This window comes from Schistocerca nitens, chromosome 8 (genome assembly GCF_023898315.1).
Source record: "Schistocerca nitens isolate TAMUIC-IGC-003100 chromosome 8, iqSchNite1.1, whole genome shotgun sequence".
Lineage (NCBI taxonomy): Eukaryota > Metazoa > Arthropoda > Insecta > Orthoptera > Acrididae > Schistocerca > Schistocerca nitens.
The window spans coordinates 24,347,438-24,373,064 of record NC_064621.1 but is presented as its reverse complement, the minus strand read 5'-3'; the positions used below and the strand labels follow the sequence as shown (position 1 = coordinate 24,373,064).

Below are 25,627 nucleotides of genomic sequence, written 5' to 3'. Positions count from 1 at the left end.
CGCTACAGATCACCCTTGTCTTGCTTGAGCTTCAGGTAGACGCCGGTTTGCAGCCAGGAAGCGGACAGCAGCAACTTTCAACTAGTTTTGTAGTACTCAAACAACACAGTAAAACAGCATGCATCTTTTGCAGAACTGGAAAAACTCGACCGTGACAGGATTCGAACCTGCAATCTTCGGATCCGAAGTCCGACGCCTTATCCATTAGGCCACACGGTCACTGGCGCAATACGCTTCCCCAAACACACCTCATTACCGCCATTTGTGCACTTCCCGGAATGAATTTACCATCTTTGACGCAATTCTCCAATTTCAGTACTAAAAATGCGACGCTACTTCTTGCTGTGTCCCATCGCAAGTTACATTCAAGCCCTTATGACGCTCATCAAACAAGAGCGTGCAAATCAGCTTCAATCGCTTAGTGCCATCTCAGTCGGTTGCAGAAGGTACCTCACCCTATGAGATACAATGGCGAGTTGCCGCTATTACCAAAGCGGCGGCGGCGCCGACGACGACGACAGCCGCGAGGGTCTGTATCAGGGGTAGAAAATACATCACAAGAACTAAGTATTTCACGTCGGCATTCTCCGGAGACTCCCAAAAGCAGCAGTTTCTGGTGCCTACTTTAATAGCACCATTCGCACTATTCATTTGCGAGAGCATTTCTTAAATACCGCACCCATTTATAATTTGTTTTATCCTTGACCGCTTTTTTCGAAAGGGCCACGGTGGGAGGGGCTTTTACAAAATTCATTTGCCTCCTGTGAGGATCGAACTCACGACCTCTGGTTTACTAGACCAGCGCTCTGCCACTGAGCTAAGGAGGCGCCTCCTAGCGCGCTTTTCGGGTACTTTGTTCTTATGGACTAGTGAATCGGAGATCTTCAGCTGGAAACGCACCGCATTAGCGACCATTATTTGCATTTAGTTAGCACAGCTGCTGCTTTCCTACACATCTCACACGATATCGATGTACACCTAAAATTCCAAAACAACACATTTATTTCATTTCAGAGTTACTTTCAGCTTCAAATACCATTCCTCTGATATTCATACGAAGCTAGGCATCGTCGTAACCCGTTACGTTCGTTACGCAAGGCTCACGAGAGGGGCGCAGGTTGCATCCGCGTAGACACAAAATTTTGCGCCGCCCAGCGTGGGGCTCGAACCCACGACCCTGAGATTAAGAGTCTCATGCTCTACCGACTTAGCTAGCCGGGCTCCACACAATGCTTTACGAGCCATACAATACTGATGGGACCTGCGACCATCTATGGAAGATCCTTTTGACTACAGCTTATCTCCTGCTGCCACAAATGAGCTACAATCCCATTCAATGAAAAATTGTCTCCGAAAGGCATCAAATCTGCTTCAAATGATACGTGGCTATCAGCACCATTATTCAACACACATGCTCGACTGTGCGCAGACGCCTGTGGCGTAGCTCTTGGGCCCTGAATCAGACGCAGTAGTTCCAACAAAAACTCTCCTGAACGGCTCTGTGCCGAAAATTTCGCTACAGATCACCCTTGTCTTGCTTGAGCTTCAGGTAGACGCCGGTTTGCAGCCAGGAAGCGGACAGCAGCAACTTTCAACTAGTTTTGTAGTACTCAAACAACACAGTAAAACAGCATGCATCTTTTGCAGAACTGGAAAAACTCGACCGTGACAGGATTCGAACCTGCAAACTTCGGATCCGAAGTCCGACGCCTTATCCATTAGGCCACACGGTCACTGGCGCAATACGCTTCCCCAAACACACCTCATTACCGCCATTTGTGCACTTCCCGGAATGAATTTACCATCTTTGACGCAATTCTCCAATTTCAGTACTAAAAATGCGACGCTACTTCTTGCTGTGTCCCATCGCAAGTTACATTCAAGCCCTTATGACGCTCATCAAACAAGAGCGTGCAAATCAGCTTCAATCGCTTAGTGCCATCTCAGTCGGTTGCAGAAGGTACCTCACCCTATGAGATACAATGGCGAGTTGCCGCTATTACCAAAGCGGCGGCGGCGCCGACGACGACGACAGCCGCGAGGGTCTGTATCAGGGGTAGAAAATACATCACAAGAACTAAGTATTTCACGACGGCATTCTCCGGAGACTCCCAAAAGCAGCAGTTTCTGGTGCCTACTTTAATAGCACCATTCGCACTATTCATTTGCGAGAGCATTTCTTAAATACCGCACCCATTTATAATTTGTTTTATCCTTGACCGCTTTTTTCGAAAGGGCCACGGTGGGAGGGGCTTTTACAAAATTCATTTGCCTCCTGTGAGGATCGAACTCACGACCTCTGGTTTACTAGACCAGCGCTCTGCCACTGAGCTAAGGAGGCGCCTCCTAGCGCGCTTTTCGGGTACTTTGTTCTTATGGACTAGTGAATCGGAGATCTTCAGCTGGAAACGCACCGCATTAGCGACCATTATTTGCATTTAGTTAGCACAGCTGCTGCTTTCCTACACATCTCACACGATATCGATGTACACCTAAAATTCCAAAACAACACATTTATTTCATTTCAGAGTTACTTTCAGCTTCAAATACCATTCCTCTGATATTCATACGAAGCTAGGCATCGTCGTAACCCGTTACGTTCGTTACGCAAGGCTCACGAGAGGGGCGCAGGTTGCATCCGCGTAGACACAAAATTTTGCGCCGCCCAGCGTGGGGCTCGAACCCACGACCCTGAGATTAAGAGTCTCATGCTCTACCGACTTAGCTAGCCGGGCTCCACACAATGCTTTACGAGCCATACAATACTGATGGGACCTGCGACCATCTATGGAAGATCCTTTTGACTACAGCTTATCTCCTGCTGCCACAAATGAGCTACAATCCCATTCAATGAAAAATTGTCTCCGAAAGGCATCAAATCTGCTTCAAATGATACGTGGCTATCAGCACCATTATTCAACACACATGCTCGACTGTGCGCAGACGCCTGTGGCGTAGCTCTTGGGCCCTGAATCAGACGCAGTAGTTCCAACAAAAACTCTCCTGAACGGCTCTGTGCCGAAAATTTCGCTACAGATCACCCTTGTCTTGCTTGAGCTTCAGGTAGACGCCGGTTTGCAGCCAGGAAGCGGACAGCAGCAACTTTCAACTAGTTTTGTAGTACTCAAACAACACAGTAAAACAGCATGCATCTTTTGCAGAACTGGAAAAACTCGACCGTGACAGGATTCGAACCTGCAATCTTCGGATCCGAAGTCCGACGCCTTATCCATTAGGCCACACGGTCACTGGCGCAATACGCTTCCCCAAACACACCTCATTACCGCCATTTGTGCACTTCCCGGAATGAATTTACCATCTTTGACGCAATTCTCCAATTTCAGTACTAAAAATGCGACGCTACTTCTTGCTGTGTCCCATCGCAAGTTACATTCAAGCCCTTATGACGCTCATCAAACAAGAGCGTGCAAATCAGCTTCAATCGCTTAGTGCCATCTCAGTCGGTTGCAGAAGGTACCTCACCCTATGAGATACAATGGCGAGTTGCCGCTATTACCAAAGCGGCGGCGGCGCCGACGACGACGACAGCCGCGAGGGTCTCTATCAGGGGTAGAAAATACATCACAAGAACTAAGTATTTCACGTCGGCATTCTCCGGAGACTCCCAAAAGCAGCAGTTTCTGGTGCCTACTTTAATAGCACCATTCGCACTATTCATTTGCGAGAGCATTTCTTAAATACCGCACCCATTTATAATTTGTTTTATCCTTGACCGCTTTTTTCGAAAGGGCCACGGTGGGAGGGGCTTTTACAAAATTCATTTGCCTCCTGTGAGGATCGAACTCACGACCTCTGGTTTACTAGACCAGCGCTCTGCCACTGAGCTAAGGAGGCGCCTCCTAGCGCGCTTTTCGGGTACTTTGTTCTTATGGACTAGTGAATCGGAGATCTTCAGCTGGAAACGCACCGCATTAGCGACCATTATTTGCATTTAGTTAGCACAGCTGCTGCTTTCCTACACATCTCACACGATATCGATGTACACCTAAAATTCCAAAACAACACATTTATTTCATTTCAGAGTTACTTTCAGCTTCAAATACCATTCCTCTGATATTCATACGAAGCTAGGCATCGTCGTAACCCGTTACGTTCGTTACGCAAGGCTCACGAGAGGGGCGCAGGTTGCATCCGCGTAGACACAAAATTTTGCGCCGCCCAGCGTGGGGCTCGAACCCACGACCCTGAGATTAAGAGTCTCATGCTCTACCGACTTAGCTAGCCGGGCTCCACACAATGCTTTACGAGCCATACAATACTGATGGGACCTGCGACCATCTATGGAAGATCCTTTTGACTACAGCTTATCTCCTGCTGCCACAAATGAGCTACAATCCCATTCAATGAAAAATTGTCTCCGAAAGGCATCAAATCTGCTTCAAATGATACGTGGCTATCAGCACCATTATTCAACACACATGCTCGACTGTGCGCAGACGCCTGTGGCGTAGCTCTTGGGCCCTGAATCAGACGCAGTAGTTCCAACAAAAACTCTCCTGAACGGCTCTGTGCCGAAAATTTCGCTACAGATCACCCTTGTCTTGCTTGAGCTTCAGGTAGACGCCGGTTTGCAGCCAGGAAGCGGACAGCAGCAACTTTCAACTAGTTTTGTAGTACTCAAACAACACAGTAAAACAGCATGCATCTTTTGCAGAACTGGAAAAACTCGACCGTGACAGGATTCGAACCTGCAAACTTCGGATCCGAAGTCCGACGCCTTATCCATTAGGCCACACGGTCACTGGCGCAATACGCTTCCCCAAACACACCTCATTACCGCCATTTGTGCACTTCCCGGAATGAATTTACCATCTTTGACGCAATTCTCCAATTTCAGTACTAAAAATGCGACGCTACTTCTTGCTGTGTCCCATCGCAAGTTACATTCAAGCCCTTATGACGCTCATCAAACAAGAGCGTGCAAATCAGCTTCAATCGCTTAGTGCCATCTCAGTCGGTTGCAGAAGGTACCTCACCCTATGAGATACAATGGCGAGTTGCCGCTATTACCAAAGCGGCGGCGGCGCCGACGACGACGACAGCCGCGAGGGTCTGTATCAGGGGTAGAAAATACATCACAAGAACTAAGTATTTCACGACGGCATTCTCCGGAGACTCCCAAAAGCAGCAGTTTCTGGTGCCTACTTTAATAGCACCATTCGCACTATTCATTTGCGAGAGCATTTCTTAAATACCGCACCCATTTATAATTTGTTTTATCCTTGACCGCTTTTTTCGAAAGGGCCACGGTGGGAGGGGCTTTTACAAAATTCATTTGCCTCCTGTGAGGATCGAACTCACGACCTCTGGTTTACTAGACCAGCGCTCTGCCACTGAGCTAAGGAGGCGCCTCCTAGCGCGCTTTTCGGGTACTTTGTTCTTATGGACTAGTGAATCGGAGATCTTCAGCTGGAAACGCACCGCATTAGCGACCATTATTTGCATTTAGTTAGCACAGCTGCTGCTTTCCTACACATCTCACACGATATCGATGTACACCTAAAATTCCAAAACAACACATTTATTTCATTTCAGAGTTACTTTCAGCTTCAAATACCATTCCTCTGATATTCATACGAAGCTAGGCATCGTCGTAACCCGTTACGTTCGTTACGCAAGGCTCACGAGAGGGGCGCAGGTTGCATCCGCGTAGACACAAAATTTTGCGCCGCCCAGCGTGGGGCTCGAACCCACGACCCTGAGATTAAGAGTCTCATGCTCTACCGACTTAGCTAGCCGGGCTCCACACAATGCTTTACGAGCCATACAATACTGATGGGACCTGCGACCATCTATGGAAGATCCTTTTGACTACAGCTTATCTCCTGCTGCCACAAATGAGCTACAATCCCATTCAATGAAAAATTGTCTCCGAAAGGCATCAAATCTGCTTCAAATGATACGTGGCTATCAGCACCATTATTCAACACACATGCTCGACTGTGCGCAGACGCCTGTGGCGTAGCTCTTGGGCCCTGAATCAGACGCAGTAGTTCCAACAAAAACTCTCCTGAACGGCTCTGTGCCGAAAATTTCGCTACAGATCACCCTTGTCTTGCTTGAGCTTCAGGTAGACGCCGGTTTGCAGCCAGGAAGCGGACAGCAGCAACTTTCAACTAGTTTTGTAGTACTCAAACAACACAGTAAAACAGCATGCATCTTTTGCAGAACTGGAAAAACTCGACCGTGACAGGATTCGAACCTGCAATCTTCGGATCCGAAGTCCGACGCCTTATCCATTAGGCCACACGGTCACTGGCGCAATACGCTTCCCCAAACACACCTCATTACCGCCATTTGTGCACTTCCCGGAATGAATTTACCATCTTTGACGCAATTCTCCAATTTCAGTACTAAAAATGCGACGCTACTTCTTGCTGTGTCCCATCGCAAGTTACATTCAAGCCCTTATGACGCTCATCAAACAAGAGCGTGCAAATCAGCTTCAATCGCTTAGTGCCATCTCAGTCGGTTGCAGAAGGTACCTCACCCTATGAGATACAATGGCGAGTTGCCGCTATTACCAAAGCGGCGGCGGCGCCGACGACGACGACAGCCGCGAGGGTCTCTATCAGGGGTAGAAAATACATCACAAGAACTAAGTATTTCACGTCGGCATTCTCCGGAGACTCCCAAAAGCAGCAGTTTCTGGTGCCTACTTTAATAGCACCATTCGCACTATTCATTTGCGAGAGCATTTCTTAAATACCGCACCCATTTATAATTTGTTTTATCCTTGACCGCTTTTTTCGAAAGGGCCACGGTGGGAGGGGCTTTTACAAAATTCATTTGCCTCCTGTGAGGATCGAACTCACGACCTCTGGTTTACTAGACCAGCGCTCTGCCACTGAGCTAAGGAGGCGCCTCCTAGCGCGCTTTTCGGGTACTTTGTTCTTATGGACTAGTGAATCGGAGATCTTCAGCTGGAAACGCACCGCATTAGCGACCATTATTTGCATTTAGTTAGCACAGCTGCTGCTTTCCTACACATCTCACACGATATCGATGTACACCTAAAATTCCAAAACAACACATTTATTTCATTTCAGAGTTACTTTCAGCTTCAAATACCATTCCTCTGATATTCATACGAAGCTAGGCATCGTCGTAACCCGTTACGTTCGTTACGCAAGGCTCACGAGAGGGGCGCAGGTTGCATCCGCGTAGACACAAAATTTTGCGCCGCCCAGCGTGGGGCTCGAACCCACGACCCTGAGATTAAGAGTCTCATGCTCTACCGACTTAGCTAGCCGGGCTCCACACAATGCTTTACGAGCCATACAATACTGATGGGACCTGCGACCATCTATGGAAGATCCTTTTGACTACAGCTTATCTCCTGCTGCCACAAATGAGCTACAATCCCATTCAATGAAAAATTGTCTCCGAAAGGCATCAAATCTGCTTCAAATGATACGTGGCTATCAGCACCATTATTCAACACACATGCTCGACTGTGCGCAGACGCCTGTGGCGTAGCTCTTGGGCCCTGAATCAGACGCAGTAGTTCCAACAAAAACTCTCCTGAACGGCTCTGTGCCGAAAATTTCGCTACAGATCACCCTTGTCTTGCTTGAGCTTCAGGTAGACGCCGGTTTGCAGCCAGGAAGCGGACAGCAGCAACTTTCAACTAGTTTTGTAGTACTCAAACAACACAGTAAAACAGCATGCATCTTTTGCAGAACTGGAAAAACTCGACCGTGACAGGATTCGAACCTGCAAACTTCGGATCCGAAGTCCGACGCCTTATCCATTAGGCCACACGGTCACTGGCGCAATACGCTTCCCCAAACACACCTCATTACCGCCATTTGTGCACTTCCCGGAATGAATTTACCATCTTTGACGCAATTCTCCAATTTCAGTACTAAAAATGCGACGCTACTTCTTGCTGTGTCCCATCGCAAGTTACATTCAAGCCCTTATGACGCTCATCAAACAAGAGCGTGCAAATCAGCTTCAATCGCTTAGTGCCATCTCAGTCGGTTGCAGAAGGTACCTCACCCTATGAGATACAATGGCGAGTTGCCGCTATTACCAAAGCGGCGGCGGCGCCGACGACGACGACAGCCGCGAGGGTCTGTATCAGGGGTAGAAAATACATCACAAGAACTAAGTATTTCACGACGGCATTCTCCGGAGACTCCCAAAAGCAGCAGTTTCTGGTGCCTACTTTAATAGCACCATTCGCACTATTCATTTGCGAGAGCATTTCTTAAATACCGCACCCATTTATAATTTGTTTTATCCTTGACCGCTTTTTTCGAAAGGGCCACGGTGGGAGGGGCTTTTACAAAATTCATTTGCCTCCTGTGAGGATCGAACTCACGACCTCTGGTTTACTAGACCAGCGCTCTGCCACTGAGCTAAGGAGGCGCCTCCTAGCGCGCTTTTCGGGTACTTTGTTCTTATGGACTAGTGAATCGGAGATCTTCAGCTGGAAACGCACCGCATTAGCGACCATTATTTGCATTTAGTTAGCACAGCTGCTGCTTTCCTACACATCTCACACGATATCGATGTACACCTAAAATTCCAAAACAACACATTTATTTCATTTCAGAGTTACTTTCAGCTTCAAATACCATTCCTCTGATATTCATACGAAGCTAGGCATCGTCGTAACCCGTTACGTTCGTTACGCAAGGCTCACGAGAGGGGCGCAGGTTGCATCCGCGTAGACACAAAATTTTGCGCCGCCCAGCGTGGGGCTCGAACCCACGACCCTGAGATTAAGAGTCTCATGCTCTACCGACTTAGCTAGCCGGGCTCCACACAATGCTTTACGAGCCATACAATACTGATGGGACCTGCGACCATCTATGGAAGATCCTTTTGACTACAGCTTATCTCCTGCTGCCACAAATGAGCTACAATCCCATTCAATGAAAAATTGTCTCCGAAAGGCATCAAATCTGCTTCAAATGATACGTGGCTATCAGCACCATTATTCAACACACATGCTCGACTGTGCGCAGACGCCTGTGGCGTAGCTCTTGGGCCCTGAATCAGACGCAGTAGTTCCAACAAAAACTCTCCTGAACGGCTCTGTGCCGAAAATTTCGCTACAGATCACCCTTGTCTTGCTTGAGCTTCAGGTAGACGCCGGTTTGCAGCCAGGAAGCGGACAGCAGCAACTTTCAACTAGTTTTGTAGTACTCAAACAACACAGTAAAACAGCATGCATCTTTTGCAGAACTGGAAAAACTCGACCGTGACAGGATTCGAACCTGCAATCTTCGGATCCGAAGTCCGACGCCTTATCCATTAGGCCACACGGTCACTGGCGCAATACGCTTCCCCAAACACACCTCATTACCGCCATTTGTGCACTTCCCGGAATGAATTTACCATCTTTGACGCAATTCTCCAATTTCAGTACTAAAAATGCGACGCTACTTCTTGCTGTGTCCCATCGCAAGTTACATTCAAGCCCTTATGACGCTCATCAAACAAGAGCGTGCAAATCAGCTTCAATCGCTTAGTGCCATCTCAGTCGGTTGCAGAAGGTACCTCACCCTATGAGATACAATGGCGAGTTGCCGCTATTACCAAAGCGGCGGCGGCGCCGACGACGACGACAGCCGCGAGGGTCTGTATCAGGGGTAGAAAATACATCACAAGAACTAAGTATTTCACGTCGGCATTCTCCGGAGACTCCCAAAAGCAGCAGTTTCTGGTGCCTACTTTAATAGCACCATTCGCACTATTCATTTGCGAGAGCATTTCTTAAATACCGCACCCATTTATAATTTGTTTTATCCTTGACCGCTTTTTTCGAAAGGGCCACGGTGGGAGGGGCTTTTACAAAATTCATTTGCCTCCTGTGAGGATCGAACTCACGACCTCTGGTTTACTAGACCAGCGCTCTGCCACTGAGCTAAGGAGGCGCCTCCTAGCGCGCTTTTCGGGTACTTTGTTCTTATGGACTAGTGAATCGGAGATCTTCAGCTGGAAACGCACCGCATTAGCGACCATTATTTGCATTTAGTTAGCACAGCTGCTGCTTTCCTACACATCTCACACGATATCGATGTACACCTAAAATTCCAAAACAACACATTTATTTCATTTCAGAGTTACTTTCAGCTTCAAATACCATTCCTCTGATATTCATACGAAGCTAGGCATCGTCGTAACCCGTTACGTTCGTTACGCAAGGCTCACGAGAGGGGCGCAGGTTGCATCCGCGTAGACACAAAATTTTGCGCCGCCCAGCGTGGGGCTCGAACCCACGACCCTGAGATTAAGAGTCTCATGCTCTACCGACTTAGCTAGCCGGGCTCCACACAATGCTTTACGAGCCATACAATACTGATGGGACCTGCGACCATCTATGGAAGATCCTTTTGACTACAGCTTATCTCCTGCTGCCACAAATGAGCTACAATCCCATTCAATGAAAAATTGTCTCCGAAAGGCATCAAATCTGCTTCAAATGATACGTGGCTATCAGCACCATTATTCAACACACATGCTCGACTGTGCGCAGACGCCTGTGGCGTAGCTCTTGGGCCCTGAATCAGACGCAGTAGTTCCAACAAAAACTCTCCTGAACGGCTCTGTGCCGAAAATTTCGCTACAGATCACCCTTGTCTTGCTTGAGCTTCAGGTAGACGCCGGTTTGCAGCCAGGAAGCGGACAGCAGCAACTTTCAACTAGTTTTGTAGTACTCAAACAACACAGTAAAACAGCATGCATCTTTTGCAGAACTGGAAAAACTCGACCGTGACAGGATTCGAACCTGCAATCTTCGGATCCGAAGTCCGACGCCTTATCCATTAGGCCACACGGTCACTGGCGCAATACGCTTCCCCAAACACACCTCATTACCGCCATTTGTGCACTTCCCGGAATGAATTTACCATCTTTGACGCAATTCTCCAATTTCAGTACTAAAAATGCGACGCTACTTCTTGCTGTGTCCCATCGCAAGTTACATTCAAGCCCTTATGACGCTCATCAAACAAGAGCGTGCAAATCAGCTTCAATCGCTTAGTGCCATCTCAGTCGGTTGCAGAAGGTACCTCACCCTATGAGATACAATGGCGAGTTGCCGCTATTACCAAAGCGGCGGCGGCGCCGACGACGACGACAGCCGCGAGGGTCTCTATCAGGGGTAGAAAATACATCACAAGAACTAAGTATTTCACGACGGCATTCTCCGGAGACTCCCAAAAGCAGCAGTTTCTGGTGCCTACTTTAATAGCACCATTCGCACTATTCATTTGCGAGAGCATTTCTTAAATACCGCACCCATTTATAATTTGTTTTATCCTTGACCGCTTTTTTCGAAAGGGCCACGGTGGGAGGGGCTTTTACAAAATTCATTTGCCTCCTGTGAGGATCGAACTCACGACCTCTGGTTTACTAGACCAGCGCTCTGCCACTGAGCTAAGGAGGCGCCTCCTAGCGCGCTTTTCGGGTACTTTGTTCTTATGGACTAGTGAATCGGAGATCTTCAGCTGGAAACGCACCGCATTAGCGACCATTATTTGCATTTAGTTAGCACAGCTGCTGCTTTCCTACACATCTCACACGATATCGATGTACACCTAAAATTCCAAAACAACACATTTATTTCATTTCAGAGTTACTTTCAGCTTCAAATACCATTCCTCTGATATTCATACGAAGCTAGGCATCGTCGTAACCCGTTACGTTCGTTACGCAAGGCTCACGAGAGGGGCGCAGGTTGCATCCGCGTAGACACAAAATTTTGCGCCGCCCAGCGTGGGGCTCGAACCCACGACCCTGAGATTAAGAGTCTCATGCTCTACCGACTTAGCTAGCCGGGCTCCACACAATGCTTTACGAGCCATACAATACTGATGGGACCTGCGACCATCTATGGAAGATCCTTTTGACTACAGCTTATCTCCTGCTGCCACAAATGAGCTACAATCCCATTCAATGAAAAATTGTCTCCGAAAGGCATCAAATCTGCTTCAAATGATACGTGGCTATCAGCACCATTATTCAACACACATGCTCGACTGTGCGCAGACGCCTGTGGCGTAGCTCTTGGGCCCTGAATCAGACGCAGTAGTTCCAACAAAAACTCTCCTGAACGGCTCTGTGCCGAAAATTTCGCTACAGATCACCCTTGTCTTGCTTGAGCTTCAGGTAGACGCCGGTTTGCAGCCAGGAAGCGGACAGCAGCAACTTTCAACTAGTTTTGTAGTACTCAAACAACACAGTAAAACAGCATGCATCTTTTGCAGAACTGGAAAAACTCGACCGTGACAGGATTCGAACCTGCAATCTTCGGATCCGAAGTCCGACGCCTTATCCATTAGGCCACACGGTCACTGGCGCAATACGCTTCCCCAAACACACCTCATTACCGCCATTTGTGCACTTCCCGGAATGAATTTACCATCTTTGACGCAATTCTCCAATTTCAGTACTAAAAATGCGACGCTACTTCTTGCTGTGTCCCATCGCAAGTTACATTCAAGCCCTTATGACGCTCATCAAACAAGAGCGTGCAAATCAGCTTCAATCGCTTAGTGCCATCTCAGTCGGTTGCAGAAGGTACCTCACCCTATGAGATACAATGGCGAGTTGCCGCTATTACCAAAGCGGCGGCGGCGCCGACGACGACGACAGCCGCGAGGGTCTCTATCAGGGGTAGAAAATACATCACAAGAACTAAGTATTTCACGTCGGCATTCTCCGGAGACTCCCAAAAGCAGCAGTTTCTGGTGCCTACTTTAATAGCACCATTCGCACTATTCATTTGCGAGAGCATTTCTTAAATACCGCACCCATTTATAATTTGTTTTATCCTTGACCGCTTTTTTCGAAAGGGCCACGGTGGGAGGGGCTTTTACAAAATTCATTTGCCTCCTGTGAGGATCGAACTCACGACCTCTGGTTTACTAGACCAGCGCTCTGCCACTGAGCTAAGGAGGCGCCTCCTAGCGCGCTTTTCGGGTACTTTGTTCTTATGGACTAGTGAATCGGAGATCTTCAGCTGGAAACGCACCGCATTAGCGACCATTATTTGCATTTAGTTAGCACAGCTGCTGCTTTCCTACACATCTCACACGATATCGATGTACACCTAAAATTCCAAAACAACACATTTATTTCATTTCAGAGTTACTTTCAGCTTCAAATACCATTCCTCTGATATTCATACGAAGCTAGGCATCGTCGTAACCCGTTACGTTCGTTACGCAAGGCTCACGAGAGGGGCGCAGGTTGCATCCGCGTAGACACAAAATTTTGCGCCGCCCAGCGTGGGGCTCGAACCCACGACCCTGAGATTAAGAGTCTCATGCTCTACCGACTTAGCTAGCCGGGCTCCACACAATGCTTTACGAGCCATACAATACTGATGGGACCTGCGACCATCTATGGAAGATCCTTTTGACTACAGCTTATCTCCTGCTGCCACAAATGAGCTACAATCCCATTCAATGAAAAATTGTCTCCGAAAGGCATCAAATCTGCTTCAAATGATACGTGGCTATCAGCACCATTATTCAACACACATGCTCGACTGTGCGCAGACGCCTGTGGCGTAGCTCTTGGGCCCTGAATCAGACGCAGTAGTTCCAACAAAAACTCTCCTGAACGGCTCTGTGCCGAAAATTTCGCTACAGATCACCCTTGTCTTGCTTGAGCTTCAGGTAGACGCCGGTTTGCAGCCAGGAAGCGGACAGCAGCAACTTTCAACTAGTTTTGTAGTACTCAAACAACACAGTAAAACAGCATGCATCTTTTGCAGAACTGGAAAAACTCGACCGTGACAGGATTCGAACCTGCAATCTTCGGATCCGAAGTCCGACGCCTTATCCATTAGGCCACACGGTCACTGGCGCAATACGCTTCCCCAAACACACCTCATTACCGCCATTTGTGCACTTCCCGGAATGAATTTACCATCTTTGACGCAATTCTCCAATTTCAGTACTAAAAATGCGACGCTACTTCTTGCTGTGTCCCATCGCAAGTTACATTCAAGCCCTTATGACGCTCATCAAACAAGAGCGTGCAAATCAGCTTCAATCGCTTAGTGCCATCTCAGTCGGTTGCAGAAGGTACCTCACCCTATGAGATACAATGGCGAGTTGCCGCTATTACCAAAGCGGCGGCGGCGCCGACGACGACGACAGCCGCGAGGGTCTGTATCAGGGGTAGAAAATACATCACAAGAACTAAGTATTTCACGTCGGCATTCTCCGGAGACTCCCAAAAGCAGCAGTTTCTGGTGCCTACTTTAATAGCACCATTCGCACTATTCATTTGCGAGAGCATTTCTTAAATACCGCACCCATTTATAATTTGTTTTATCCTTGACCGCTTTTTTCGAAAGGGCCACGGTGGGAGGGGCTTTTACAAAATTCATTTGCCTCCTGTGAGGATCGAACTCACGACCTCTGGTTTACTAGACCAGCGCTCTGCCACTGAGCTAAGGAGGCGCCTCCTAGCGCGCTTTTCGGGTACTTTGTTCTTATGGACTAGTGAATCGGAGATCTTCAGCTGGAAACGCACCGCATTAGCGACCATTATTTGCATTTAGTTAGCACAGCTGCTGCTTTCCTACACATCTCACACGATATCGATGTACACCTAAAATTCCAAAACAACACATTTATTTCATTTCAGAGTTACTTTCAGCTTCAAATACCATTCCTCTGATATTCATACGAAGCTAGGCATCGTCGTAACCCGTTACGTTCGTTACGCAAGGCTCACGAGAGGGGCGCAGGTTGCATCCGCGTAGACACAAAATTTTGCGCCGCCCAGCGTGGGGCTCGAACCCACGACCCTGAGATTAAGAGTCTCATGCTCTACCGACTTAGCTAGCCGGGCTCCACACAATGCTTTACGAGCCATACAATACTGATGGGACCTGCGACCATCTATGGAAGATCCTTTTGACTACAGCTTATCTCCTGCTGCCACAAATGAGCTACAATCCCATTCAATGAAAAATTGTCTCCGAAAGGCATCAAATCTGCTTCAAATGATACGTGGCTATCAGCACCATTATTCAACACACATGCTCGACTGTGCGCAGACGCCTGTGGCGTAGCTCTTGGGCCCTGAATCAGACGCAGTAGTTCCAACAAAAACTCTCCTGAACGGCTCTGTGCCGAAAATTTCGCTACAGATCACCCTTGTCTTGCTTGAGCTTCAGGTAGACGCCGGTTTGCAGCCAGGAAGCGGACAGCAGCAACTTTCAACTAGTTTTGTAGTACTCAAACAACACAGTAAAACAGCATGCATCTTTTGCAGAACTGGAAAAACTCGACCGTGACAGGATTCGAACCTGCAATCTTCGGATCCGAAGTCCGACGCCTTATCCATTAGGCCACACGGTCACTGGCGCAATACGCTTCCCCAAACACACCTCATTACCGCCATTTGTGCACTTCCCGGAATGAATTTACCATCTTTGACGCAATTCTCCAATTTCAGTACTAAAAATGCGACGCTACTTCTTGCTGTGTCCCATCGCAAGTTACATTCAAGCCCTTATGACGCTCATCAAACAAGAGCGTGCAAATCAGCTTCAATCGCTTAGTGCCATCTCAGTCGGTTGCAGAAGGTACCTCACCCTATGAGATACAATGGCGAGTTGCCGCTATTACCAAAGCGGCGGCGGCGCCGACGACGACGACAGCCGCGAGGGTCTGTATCAGGGGTAGAAAATACATCACAAGAACTAAGTATTTCACGTCGGCATTCTCCGGAGACTCCCAAAAGCAGCAGTTTCTGGTGCCTACTTTAATAGCACCATTCGCACTATTCATTTGCGAGAGCATTTCTTAAATACCGCACCCATTTATAATTTGTTTTATCCTTGACCGCTTTTTTCGAAAGGGCCACGGTGGGAGGGGCTTTTACAAAATTCATTTGCCTCCTGTGAGGATCGAACTCACGACCTCTGGTTTACTAGACCAGCGCTCTGCCACTGAGCTAAGGAGGCGCCTCCTAGCGCGCTTTTCGGGTACTTTGTTCTTATGGACTAGTGAATCGGAGATCTTCAGCTGGAAACGCACCGCATTAGCGACCATTATTTGCATTTAGTTAGCACAGCTGCTGCTTTCCTACACATCTCACACGATATCGATGTACACCTAAAATTCCAAAACAACACATTTATTTCATTTCAGAGTTACTTTCAGCTTCAAATACCATTCCTCTGATATTCATACGAAGCTAGGCATCGTCGTAACCCGTTACGTTCGTTACGCAAGGCTCACGAGAGGGGCGCAGGTTGCATCCGCGTAGACACAAAATTTTGCGCCGCCCAGCGTGGGGCTCGAACCCACGACCCTGAGATTAAGAGTCTCATGCTCTACCGACTTAGCTAGCCGGGCTCCACACAATGCTTTACGAGCCATACAATACTGATGGGACCTGCGACCATCTATGGAAGATCCTTTTGACTACAGCTTATCTCCTGCTGCCACAAATGAGCTACAATCCCATTCAATGAAAAATTGTCTCCGAAAGGCATCAAATCTGCTTCAAATGATACGTGGCTATCAGCACCATTATTCAACACACATGCTCGACTGTGCGCAGACGCCTGTGGCGTAGCTCTTGGGCCCTGAATCAGACGCAGTAGTTCCAACAAAAACTCTCCTGAACGGCTCTGTGCCGAAAATTTCGCTACAGATCACCCTTGTCTTGCTTGAGCTTCAGGTAGACGCCGGTTTGCAGCCAGGAAGCGGACAGCAGCAACTTTCAACTAGTTTTGTAGTACTCAAACAACACAGTAAAACAGCATGCATCTTTTGCAGAACTGGAAAAACTCGACCGTGACAGGATTCGAACCTGCAATCTTCGGATCCGAAGTCCGACGCCTTATCCATTAGGCCACACGGTCACTGGCGCAATACGCTTCCCCAAACACACCTCATTACCGCCATTTGTGCACTTCCCGGAATGAATTTACCATCTTTGACGCAATTCTCCAATTTCAGTACTAAAAATGCGACGCTACTTCTTGCTGTGTCCCATCGCAAGTTACATTCAAGCCCTTATGACGCTCATCAAACAAGAGCGTGCAAATCAGCTTCAATCGCTTAGTGCCATCTCAGTCGGTTGCAGAAGGTACCTCACCCTATGAGATACAATGGCGAGTTGCCGCTATTACCAAAGCGGCGGCGGCGCCGACGACGACGACGACAGCCGCGAGGGTCTGTATCAGGGGTAGAAAATGCATCACAAGAACTAAGTATTTCACGTCGGCATTCTCCGGAGACTCCCAAAAGCAGCAGTTTCTGGTGCCTACTTTAATAGCACCATTCGCACTATTCATTTGCGAGAGCATTTCTTAAATACCGCACCCATTTATAATTTGTTTTATCCTTGACCGCTTTTTTCGAAAGGGCCACGGTGGGAGGGGCTTTTACAAAACTCATTTGCCTCCTGTGAGGATCGAACTCACGACCTCTGGTTTACTAGACCAGCGCTCTGCCACTGAGCTAAGGAGGCGCCTCCTAGCGCGCTTTTCGGGTACTTTGTTCTTATGGACTAGTGAATCGGAGATCTTCAGCTGGAAACGCACCGCATTAGCGACCATTATTTGCATTTAGTTAGCACAGCTGCTGCTTTCCTACACATCTCACACGATATCGATGTACACCTAAAATTCCAAAACAACACATTTATTTCATTTCAGAGTTACTTTCAGCTTCAAATACCATTCCTCTGATATTCATACGAAGCTAGGCATCGTCGTAACCCGTTACGTTCGTTACGCAAGGCTCACGAGAGGGGCGCAGGTTGCATCCGCGTAGACACAAAATTTTGCGCCGCCCAGCGTGGGGCTCGAACCCACGACCCTGAGATTAAGAGTCTCATGCTCTACCGACTTAGCTAGCCGGGCTCCACACAATGCTTTACGAGCCATACAATACTGATGGGACCTGCGACCATCTATGGAAGATCCTTTTGACTACAGCTTATCTCCTGCTGCCACAAATGAGCTACAATCCCATTCAATGAAAAATTGTCTCCGAAAGGCATCAAATCTGCTTCAAATGATACGTGGCTATCAGCACCATTATTCAACACACATGCTCGACTGTGCGCAGACGCCTGTGGCGTAGCTCTTGGGCCCTGAATCAGACGCAGTAGTTCCAACAAAAACTCTCCTGAACGGCTCTGTGCCGAAAATTTCGCTACACATCACCCTTGTCTTGCTTGAGCTTCAGGTAGACGCCGGTTTGCAGCCAGGAAGCGGACAGCAGCAACTTTCAACTAGTTTTGTAGTACTCAAACAACACAGTAAAACAGCATGCATCTTTTGCAGAACTGGAAAAACTCGACCGTGACAGGATTCGAACCTGCAATCTTCGGATCCGAAGTCCGACGCCTTATCCATTTTTTTTTTTTTTTTTTTTTTTTTTTTTTTTGTCGGGCCTCCTTCCTCCCCTACAGCCCGTCCTTCCGCTCGCCATTTGTGCCTTCTTCGGCTAGCATCTGTGCTATGTTTGTTCCATAAGAGATAGTTAACCAACGAAGTAAATGTGTACAAGTGAACAAAATCCCTTCTTTTGGAGTTGTGGAAAGAAAATTGGTCCGCTACATTCTTCCATCATTATGCGGTAGCGATTTTTATAGGAGAGCCAGGCGTACTTCAGCCCGCTGGCGTCTCAGGGTTGCGTCAGCAACCTATTAGTGCTGCTACACGAGGGCAAAGGGTAAACGAAATAGCCACCTTGTTGGCGCAAAAGGAATGAGAAACGTAATAGAGAATTTCATAAAAAATAAAAAAAAATAAAAAAAAAAAATAATAAAAAAATATCGTTTAATCGTTCTTCAGCTCTGTCGGTTGGACAAAGTTCGGTTCAAGAAATTTGCGTAATTTTCTTTGTATTTCTTTTGTCGTTCGAGCTTTTGAAGTTCCGTCATCAGGTACATCCAATAGTCTTCTGCACTCTTCGTCATAGCCGTTGAGATGTAATGGACTGTCAGTCCTTTGAGCCAGTTGGCTGACCTTCTTTTGGTGTTGGGATATGGCACGTCATCTGGCAGAAGGACGTGTGTCGGTGTAATGGTGTTAGGTGACGTGCGGAGCACACGTGCTAGTTTTTGCCTGAAGAGATTCCACACGTCTTTCACATCGTCACAGACGAAACGATGTTCTTCGGTGTCGACGACATCGCAGCTGGGACAGTTTGGTGTGTGTGCCAGACGTATCGCGTGCAGTTTAGAGTTGGTGGGGATTTTTCTATTGACTGCGAGGTACCACGTCGATCGCACATTGGATGGTAGATGGGGGTCAGATATGTTTTCCCATATGTTTTTCCAGTTATAATGTCGAAACTTGTTTTCTATTCGATTGCGCAATTTTCCTCCCAGCAAGGTGTTGTAAACCTCCTTAACCTGATATATGTCCTTCTCCGGTAGTCTATGGCGTACATAGCTGTATTCCACAAGAAAGTGTTTATAGTGGTACAGCTCGTGGGAGATGTGATGCACATCGATTGGTGGATCTCTGCTGACTGGGGTGATTTCACGTAAGAGATGAGCCACTAAGGTCCGCGGTGATCGTTGCCACTGTTTATAAGTTTTGCTAACGTATAGCGCTTGCGCTTTAAGGTAGATGTCTGTTAGATGTAGCCCTCCATTGCGTGTCGATAGCGTCAAGGTATCATAGGAAACCTTAAATATCTGACCTCTGTTGACAAAATAACCAAGCGCTGCTTGCATTTGGCGTGCTATGGTGCGTGGCAGAGGAAGCACTTGAGCAACATAGTTTACTTTGGAGGTTATATAGGTATTGGCTAGTTGCACTTTTTGTATGGCATTTAAATTACGCAAGCTGTGTTGTTTTATGCTTGCTCGTAATGTGGCAAGTAATTTTCTGTAATTAAGAGCGGCTGTGCGGCGGATATTACTCGTATATTCTATTCCAAGGCATTTTAGTTTTTCCACAGTGTTGATACGTCCAGCGGCTCTGATCTCTATGCCCCTACCAAGATTCATAATACCAGATTTTTTGCGGTTGAGTTTAGCTCCTGACGCCAGTTCGTAGGTCGCCACAACTTCAAGTACTGTAGCCACCTCGCTTTCGTCAGTCACAAGTACCCCTACATCGTCCGCGTAGGCTTGACATATGATCTTCTGTCCGTGTATATGTAGTCCACGGAGTTGCCGAGTCAGGGATACTAAGAGAGGTTCAAGCGCAATCGCGAAAAGCGTCATGGACATGGGGCAACCTTGTCTTACCGAACTGTGAATATTGATCGGGTGACTGAGTTGTCCGTTGACACTGATTCTTGACGTGCTATTCGTCAGTATGTTTTTCACGGAGGCTATAATTTTTTGTGGGAAGTGCATGGATGTCATACACCGGAACAGGTACGAATGATTAACTTTATCAAAAGCTTTTTCAAAGTCAAGCGACATCAGGGCACAGCGAATGTTGCAAGCTTCCGATATCGCTATAATGTCTCTGTAGTCGCATAAGGTCTGAAATATCGTTCTATCCTTTCCCACACTTGTCTGGTAAGCTCCTGTCACTGTACGAATAACTGAATTAAACCTTTGCATCATGATACGGGCGAAGATTTTATAATCACTATTGAGAAGTGTTATGGGTCGAAGATTCTCCACGGTTTTGCCTCCTGGTGTTTTGGGTACTAAGACCACTGTACCTTCACAGAATTCCTTCGGAAGGTCAGTGTCGGCATGTAGTATTTCATTGCAGACGAGTGTCAATTTAGCAATTATCTTTTCGCGAAAAGCTTGATAAAATTCAGCGGGTAGCCCATCTGGTCCAGGTGATTTATTCTTTGGACTCCTCGAGATGGCATTTTCGACGTCTTCGTCCGTTATTCTTGCTGCGAGCACATCAGCTTCTTCTGGAGTGAGTCGCTCTGTCGTCCTAGCAGTGAGAGCTTGCTGCTCTGTTTCATCTGTCTGTGTATTGGCCAGCAACTCACTAAAGTGTCGATGGATCTCGTCTCGTATTGCAGCTTGATCTGTCAAGAGTCTCCCGTCTGAAGTTTTGAGTTCCGTCAGAATTTTCCGTTTTTGTCTTTTGTTCTCTTGGAGGATGTGGTACATCGATGTTGTTTCTTCTCGTGTACCGTTCTGCAAACGCGTTCGTATTTTACAGCCTTCGAGATGGTGCCTCTGCAGGGTGAGCAATTTTGCTTTTATTCTGTTGATTTGCCCATAGTTTGTTACGATTGTAGCATCCCGAACGCACAAGTCTCTCAGACAGCTGAAGTAAAAGTCTAATGTCCGCTTCCGCCAGGCGACTTTTTCACGGGAGTAAGTTTTCATTGTCTTTATGATTGCGGGCTTCGCGCAGTTGAGCCACCAATTCAGCGCCGTACCATACAAGTGGAACTTCCTTTCACATTCTGCCCAAGTGGTGTGGAAGGCGGCGTGACATCCAGGATCCGAAAGATGAGCAACGTTTAGCTTCCACTGACCTCTCGCCCTGTAAGTGCCTTGTTTCTCTAAATTTATCGTACATATGTACGCGATATGATCAGAGAAAATAGTGGGCCATAGCTCGGACTGTAAAACGTGTCGCCTTAAATTGGACGTTGCGTAAATCCTGTCGATACGACTGGCAGAATGGCTGGTGATATAGGTGAAACCGAGCTGATCACCATGTTTTAGTTCCCAAGTATCTAACAGATGGAAGTCTCTGACGATGTTCTCCAGCTCCAGAGATTTGTTAAAATTTGGCGTCTGATCTTTGGGATTCAGCACGCAATTAAAGTCACCCGCAAATATTATTTGTTCAAATCGCACCGCGAAAAGGGGGGCGATGTCCTCCTTGAAAAATTCGGCCCTGCGGCGCTTGTTTCCGGTTCCTGACGGGGCATAGATGTTGATAAACCTGGTGTTGTTTATCGTGACAGCGAGACCTCTACTGTTCGGCAGTTTCGTCACGTCTGTAAGTAGGATCCCCTCTTTAGTCATAATCGCTGTGCCGAGGCTATTGTCATTGCCAGGATTGATGACGGCGTTGTAGCCAGTGATGTCGTCCAAACGGATAGCCGTTACTTCCTGCAGCATTAAGATGTCAACATCAGCGGCGTACAGAAAATCTTGGAGATTTCTCAGATTGAGGGTGCTGCTAATTTTATTTATATTCAAGGTCGCAATTCTGTACGCCTGCAAGGACGTCATGTCGACTATACCGCGTCAGGTGGGATACTATTGGCCAGGTGAAGTGGATGTGTGCTCTACTTAGAAGAAGTCGGCATCATCATCTTCTGCACGAGCGTCTTTGATGGTGGTTTGTTGCCGGGTGGACACATCTTGTCGACGGTCGGGTGCCGTCCGTCCTGAACGTTGTGGTATGTCAGACATCTCTGCATCATGGTTTTGCTCCTCGATGTCATCCGCCCAATCTCGCGTGCACGTAACTTCCCGCGTGTCCGTTTGTGGTACAGGTGGAGGGTCCTGCGGACTAGCTGTACCGCCTGGAATGTGGATTCCACGGTCGGGTTCAGTGTCCTCATTTCGGGTCTTCTTCTTTGTTGTTCGATCTTCCAGAGGAGTTGCCTGTGTCGTCTCCGCCAGTTCTTGGCCTATCTGTTTCGCCTTTTCACGCAGGATTGGCGCGATTTCTGCTGCTCCCTGTCGGGCTATTCGACGTTTCTTCCGTTTCTTCGGTGAAACAGTTGTAGGCTGCTGGTCATTATCCTCCGACGTGGCAACCGTGTCCTCTTTTTGTTGCCCGACTTCTTCGAGTGGGTTGCACATGCCTTCTTCTGCCGTCTTAGCCTGGTCTTGTTCTGCACGTCTGTCAGTTTCCTCGTCTTGTGAGTGTGCTGGACCTGTAGCTTCTGTGTTGCTAGTATCCATGGCTACGTTACCATCGGGAACGTCGGCATAAGCAACTACCGCCCTGTCGAAACACATGTCGGGGGCGACGTCACTGCGAATTGCGGCGGCGTACGTCACGGGTAGCGTGGCCATCTGACTAGGCGGGTCTCGCTCCCCAGTCGGCAGTTGCGTCACACGCCGTTGAACACACTGCGCGCGGACGTGTTGGGTCGAACCACAACCCGAGCAGGTTCTCGGCTGCCCATCGTAAATGATGATCGCTCGATATCCACCAATCCAGAGATACGATGGGATATGTTTCAGCATGTCAATCTTAACTTGCCTGACTCCATTTAATACTGGATACTTGTGCAAGCTAGACCATTTTTCGGCGACATTGCTGATAATGGTGCCATAGTCTCTCAGTTTTTTGTTAATCTCCTCGGACGTTATTTCAAAGGGGAGCTCAAAGATTCGAACCGTTCTTATTCCCATTCCGGCACGCGAAACCGTGACCTGCCCTATGTGTCCGTCTGAATGTTTGAATTTTGCCACCCCACCACATGCTTCTACAATTTGGTCACACTTGTCAGAACTGGATAACTTAAGGAACACAGTCGGACTGACAATCGACAGGTGAATTCCAATCAATTCATCCACTTTGACCTTAAAAGTTTCTTCAATAAATGCCTCAACTTCGTAAGATTTCGGTCGGGAGTAGTTCGGATCGAAAATCAACTTCAAAGTATCGCGTCGCGTTGTCTGCTCCATTATGTCATTCTAGAAATGTGATCGTGGACTATAACTAACGCAGAATGCGCGCACTCACCACACAGCGCCGGCCGCTCGCAGCGACGATGTAAACACCGCAACAGCCGCTCCGCACGTCCGCACAGCACGGCAGCCGGCGGCGGAATGTCCATTAGGCCACACGGTCACTGGCGCAATACGCTTCCCCAAACACACCTCATTACCGCCATTTGTGCACTTCCCGGAATGAATTTACCATCTTTGACGCAATTCTCCAATTTCAGTACTAAAAATGCGACGCTACTTCTTGCTGTGTCCCATCGCAAGTTACATTCAAGCCCTTATGACGCTCATCAAACAAGAGCGTGCAAATCAGCTTCAATCGCTTAGTGCCATCTCAGTCGGTTGCAGAAGGTACCTCACCCTATGAGATACAATGGCGAGTTGCCGCTATTACCAAAGCGGCGGCGGCGCCGACGACGACGACAGCCGCGAGGGTCTCTATCAGGGGTAGAAAATACATCACAAGAACTAAGTATTTCACGACGGCATTCTCCGGAGACTCCCAAAAGCAGCAGTTTCTGGTGCCTACTTTAATAGCACCATTCGCACTATTCATTTGCGAGAGCATTTCTTAAATATCGCACCCATTTATAATTTGTTTTATCCTTGACCGCTTTTTTCGAAAGGGCCACGGTGGGAGGGGCTTTTACAAAATTCATTTGCCTCCTGTGAGGATCGAACTCACGACCTCTGGTTTACTAGACCAGCGCTCTGCCACTGAGCTAAGGAGGCGCCTCCTAGCGCGCTTTTCGGGTACTTTGTTCTTATGGACTAGTGAATCGGAGATCTTCAGCTGGAAACGCACCGCATTAGCGACCATTATTTGCATTTAGTTAGCACAGCTGCTGCTTTCCTACACATCTCACACGATATCGATGTACACCTAAAATTCCAAAACAACACATTTATTTCATTTCAGAGTTACTTTCAGCTTCAAATACCATTCCTCTGATATTCATACGAAGCTAGGCATCGTCGTAACCCGTTACGTTCGTTACGCAAGGCTCACGAGAGGGGCGCAGGTTGCATCCGCGTAGACACAAAATTTTGCGCCGCCCAGCGTGGGGCTCGAACCCACGACCCTGAGATTAAGAGTCTCATGCTCTACCGACTTAGCTAGCCGGGCTCCACACAATGCTTTACGAGCCATACAATACTGATGGGACCTGCGACCATCTATGGAAGATCCTTTTGACTACAGCTTATCTCCTGCTGCCACAAATGAGCTACAATCCCATTCAATGAAAAATTGTCTCCGAAAGGCATCAAATCTGCTTCAAATGATACGTGGCTATCAGCACCATTATTCAACACACATGCTCGACTGTGCGCAGACGCCTGTGGCGTAGCTCTTGGGCCCTGAATCAGACGCAGTAGTTCCAACAAAAACTCTCCTGAACGGCTCTGTGCCGAAAATTTCGCTACAGATCACCCTTGTCTTGCTTGAGCTTCAGGTAGACGCCGGTTTGCAGCCAGGAAGCGGACAGCAGCAACTTTCAACTAGTTTTGTAGTACTCAAACAACACAGTAAAACAGCATGCATCTTTTGCAGAACTGGAAAAACTCGACCGTGACAGGATTCGAACCTGCAATCTTCGGATCCGAAGTCCGACGCCTTATCCATTAGGCCACACGGTCACTGGCGCAATACGCTTCCCCAAACACACCTCATTACCGCCATTTGTGCACTTCCCGGAATGAATTTACCATCTTTGACGCAATTCTCCAATTTCAGTACTAAAAATGCGACGCTACTTCTTGCTGTGTCCCATCGCAAGTTACATTCAAGCCCTTATGACGCTCATCAAACAAGAGCGTGCAAATCAGCTTCAATCGCTTAGTGCCATCTCAGTCGGTTGCAGAAGGTACCTCACCCTATGAGATACAATGGCGAGTTGCCGCTATTACCAAAGCGGCGGCGGCGCCGACGACGACGACAGCCGCGAGGGTCTGTATCAGGGGTAGAAAATACATCACAAGAACTAAGTATTTCACGTCGGCATTCTCCGGAGACTCCCAAAAG

General features: G+C 47.8%; 39 non-coding genes across 39 annotated transcripts; all 39 read right to left on the bottom strand.

Annotated features, from left to right (window-relative positions):
* Positions 1-146: 146 nt before the first annotated feature.
* Positions 147-219, bottom strand: Trnar-ucg (transfer RNA arginine (anticodon UCG)). The gene has a single exon. It is a non-coding gene; the product is annotated as a tRNA-Arg (tRNA).
* A 536-nt stretch (positions 220-755) lies between these two features.
* On the bottom strand, positions 756-827 carry Trnat-agu (transfer RNA threonine (anticodon AGU)). The gene has a single exon. It is a non-coding gene; the product is annotated as a tRNA-Thr (tRNA).
* Positions 828-1,148: 321 nt separating this feature from the next.
* Trnak-cuu (transfer RNA lysine (anticodon CUU)) lies at positions 1,149-1,221 on the bottom strand. The gene has a single exon. It is a non-coding gene; the product is annotated as a tRNA-Lys (tRNA).
* Positions 1,222-1,660: 439 nt separating this feature from the next.
* Positions 1,661-1,733, bottom strand: Trnar-ucg (transfer RNA arginine (anticodon UCG)). The gene has a single exon. It is a non-coding gene; the product is annotated as a tRNA-Arg (tRNA).
* A 536-nt stretch (positions 1,734-2,269) lies between these two features.
* Positions 2,270-2,341, bottom strand: Trnat-agu (transfer RNA threonine (anticodon AGU)). The gene has a single exon. It is a non-coding gene; the product is annotated as a tRNA-Thr (tRNA).
* Positions 2,342-2,662: 321 nt separating this feature from the next.
* Positions 2,663-2,735, bottom strand: Trnak-cuu (transfer RNA lysine (anticodon CUU)). Its single transcript has one exon. It is a non-coding gene; the product is annotated as a tRNA-Lys (tRNA).
* Positions 2,736-3,174: 439 nt separating this feature from the next.
* On the bottom strand, positions 3,175-3,247 carry Trnar-ucg (transfer RNA arginine (anticodon UCG)). The gene has a single exon. It is a non-coding gene; the product is annotated as a tRNA-Arg (tRNA).
* A 536-nt stretch (positions 3,248-3,783) lies between these two features.
* Trnat-agu (transfer RNA threonine (anticodon AGU)) lies at positions 3,784-3,855 on the bottom strand. Its single transcript has one exon. It is a non-coding gene; the product is annotated as a tRNA-Thr (tRNA).
* A 321-nt stretch (positions 3,856-4,176) lies between these two features.
* Trnak-cuu (transfer RNA lysine (anticodon CUU)) lies at positions 4,177-4,249 on the bottom strand. The gene has a single exon. It is a non-coding gene; the product is annotated as a tRNA-Lys (tRNA).
* A 439-nt stretch (positions 4,250-4,688) lies between these two features.
* On the bottom strand, positions 4,689-4,761 carry Trnar-ucg (transfer RNA arginine (anticodon UCG)). Its single transcript has one exon. It is a non-coding gene; the product is annotated as a tRNA-Arg (tRNA).
* Positions 4,762-5,297: 536 nt separating this feature from the next.
* Positions 5,298-5,369, bottom strand: Trnat-agu (transfer RNA threonine (anticodon AGU)). Its single transcript has one exon. It is a non-coding gene; the product is annotated as a tRNA-Thr (tRNA).
* Positions 5,370-5,690: 321 nt separating this feature from the next.
* Trnak-cuu (transfer RNA lysine (anticodon CUU)) lies at positions 5,691-5,763 on the bottom strand. The gene has a single exon. It is a non-coding gene; the product is annotated as a tRNA-Lys (tRNA).
* A 439-nt stretch (positions 5,764-6,202) lies between these two features.
* Positions 6,203-6,275, bottom strand: Trnar-ucg (transfer RNA arginine (anticodon UCG)). Its single transcript has one exon. It is a non-coding gene; the product is annotated as a tRNA-Arg (tRNA).
* A 536-nt stretch (positions 6,276-6,811) lies between these two features.
* Positions 6,812-6,883, bottom strand: Trnat-agu (transfer RNA threonine (anticodon AGU)). Its single transcript has one exon. It is a non-coding gene; the product is annotated as a tRNA-Thr (tRNA).
* A 321-nt stretch (positions 6,884-7,204) lies between these two features.
* Positions 7,205-7,277, bottom strand: Trnak-cuu (transfer RNA lysine (anticodon CUU)). Its single transcript has one exon. It is a non-coding gene; the product is annotated as a tRNA-Lys (tRNA).
* Positions 7,278-7,716: 439 nt separating this feature from the next.
* Trnar-ucg (transfer RNA arginine (anticodon UCG)) lies at positions 7,717-7,789 on the bottom strand. The gene has a single exon. It is a non-coding gene; the product is annotated as a tRNA-Arg (tRNA).
* Positions 7,790-8,325: 536 nt separating this feature from the next.
* Trnat-agu (transfer RNA threonine (anticodon AGU)) lies at positions 8,326-8,397 on the bottom strand. The gene has a single exon. It is a non-coding gene; the product is annotated as a tRNA-Thr (tRNA).
* Positions 8,398-8,718: 321 nt separating this feature from the next.
* Trnak-cuu (transfer RNA lysine (anticodon CUU)) lies at positions 8,719-8,791 on the bottom strand. Its single transcript has one exon. It is a non-coding gene; the product is annotated as a tRNA-Lys (tRNA).
* Positions 8,792-9,230: 439 nt separating this feature from the next.
* Positions 9,231-9,303, bottom strand: Trnar-ucg (transfer RNA arginine (anticodon UCG)). The gene has a single exon. It is a non-coding gene; the product is annotated as a tRNA-Arg (tRNA).
* Positions 9,304-9,839: 536 nt separating this feature from the next.
* On the bottom strand, positions 9,840-9,911 carry Trnat-agu (transfer RNA threonine (anticodon AGU)). The gene has a single exon. It is a non-coding gene; the product is annotated as a tRNA-Thr (tRNA).
* A 321-nt stretch (positions 9,912-10,232) lies between these two features.
* On the bottom strand, positions 10,233-10,305 carry Trnak-cuu (transfer RNA lysine (anticodon CUU)). The gene has a single exon. It is a non-coding gene; the product is annotated as a tRNA-Lys (tRNA).
* A 439-nt stretch (positions 10,306-10,744) lies between these two features.
* Positions 10,745-10,817, bottom strand: Trnar-ucg (transfer RNA arginine (anticodon UCG)). The gene has a single exon. It is a non-coding gene; the product is annotated as a tRNA-Arg (tRNA).
* Positions 10,818-11,353: 536 nt separating this feature from the next.
* On the bottom strand, positions 11,354-11,425 carry Trnat-agu (transfer RNA threonine (anticodon AGU)). Its single transcript has one exon. It is a non-coding gene; the product is annotated as a tRNA-Thr (tRNA).
* Positions 11,426-11,746: 321 nt separating this feature from the next.
* Trnak-cuu (transfer RNA lysine (anticodon CUU)) lies at positions 11,747-11,819 on the bottom strand. Its single transcript has one exon. It is a non-coding gene; the product is annotated as a tRNA-Lys (tRNA).
* A 439-nt stretch (positions 11,820-12,258) lies between these two features.
* Trnar-ucg (transfer RNA arginine (anticodon UCG)) lies at positions 12,259-12,331 on the bottom strand. The gene has a single exon. It is a non-coding gene; the product is annotated as a tRNA-Arg (tRNA).
* Positions 12,332-12,867: 536 nt separating this feature from the next.
* Positions 12,868-12,939, bottom strand: Trnat-agu (transfer RNA threonine (anticodon AGU)). The gene has a single exon. It is a non-coding gene; the product is annotated as a tRNA-Thr (tRNA).
* A 321-nt stretch (positions 12,940-13,260) lies between these two features.
* Trnak-cuu (transfer RNA lysine (anticodon CUU)) lies at positions 13,261-13,333 on the bottom strand. The gene has a single exon. It is a non-coding gene; the product is annotated as a tRNA-Lys (tRNA).
* Positions 13,334-13,772: 439 nt separating this feature from the next.
* Positions 13,773-13,845, bottom strand: Trnar-ucg (transfer RNA arginine (anticodon UCG)). The gene has a single exon. It is a non-coding gene; the product is annotated as a tRNA-Arg (tRNA).
* A 536-nt stretch (positions 13,846-14,381) lies between these two features.
* Trnat-agu (transfer RNA threonine (anticodon AGU)) lies at positions 14,382-14,453 on the bottom strand. Its single transcript has one exon. It is a non-coding gene; the product is annotated as a tRNA-Thr (tRNA).
* Positions 14,454-14,774: 321 nt separating this feature from the next.
* Positions 14,775-14,847, bottom strand: Trnak-cuu (transfer RNA lysine (anticodon CUU)). The gene has a single exon. It is a non-coding gene; the product is annotated as a tRNA-Lys (tRNA).
* A 439-nt stretch (positions 14,848-15,286) lies between these two features.
* Positions 15,287-15,359, bottom strand: Trnar-ucg (transfer RNA arginine (anticodon UCG)). Its single transcript has one exon. It is a non-coding gene; the product is annotated as a tRNA-Arg (tRNA).
* Positions 15,360-15,895: 536 nt separating this feature from the next.
* Trnat-agu (transfer RNA threonine (anticodon AGU)) lies at positions 15,896-15,967 on the bottom strand. Its single transcript has one exon. It is a non-coding gene; the product is annotated as a tRNA-Thr (tRNA).
* A 321-nt stretch (positions 15,968-16,288) lies between these two features.
* Trnak-cuu (transfer RNA lysine (anticodon CUU)) lies at positions 16,289-16,361 on the bottom strand. Its single transcript has one exon. It is a non-coding gene; the product is annotated as a tRNA-Lys (tRNA).
* A 439-nt stretch (positions 16,362-16,800) lies between these two features.
* Trnar-ucg (transfer RNA arginine (anticodon UCG)) lies at positions 16,801-16,873 on the bottom strand. The gene has a single exon. It is a non-coding gene; the product is annotated as a tRNA-Arg (tRNA).
* Positions 16,874-17,412: 539 nt separating this feature from the next.
* On the bottom strand, positions 17,413-17,484 carry Trnat-agu (transfer RNA threonine (anticodon AGU)). The gene has a single exon. It is a non-coding gene; the product is annotated as a tRNA-Thr (tRNA).
* Positions 17,485-17,805: 321 nt separating this feature from the next.
* Positions 17,806-17,878, bottom strand: Trnak-cuu (transfer RNA lysine (anticodon CUU)). Its single transcript has one exon. It is a non-coding gene; the product is annotated as a tRNA-Lys (tRNA).
* Positions 17,879-24,264: 6,386 nt separating this feature from the next.
* Trnat-agu (transfer RNA threonine (anticodon AGU)) lies at positions 24,265-24,336 on the bottom strand. The gene has a single exon. It is a non-coding gene; the product is annotated as a tRNA-Thr (tRNA).
* Positions 24,337-24,657: 321 nt separating this feature from the next.
* Positions 24,658-24,730, bottom strand: Trnak-cuu (transfer RNA lysine (anticodon CUU)). Its single transcript has one exon. It is a non-coding gene; the product is annotated as a tRNA-Lys (tRNA).
* Positions 24,731-25,169: 439 nt separating this feature from the next.
* Trnar-ucg (transfer RNA arginine (anticodon UCG)) lies at positions 25,170-25,242 on the bottom strand. Its single transcript has one exon. It is a non-coding gene; the product is annotated as a tRNA-Arg (tRNA).
* Positions 25,243-25,627: the final 385 nt, after the last annotated feature.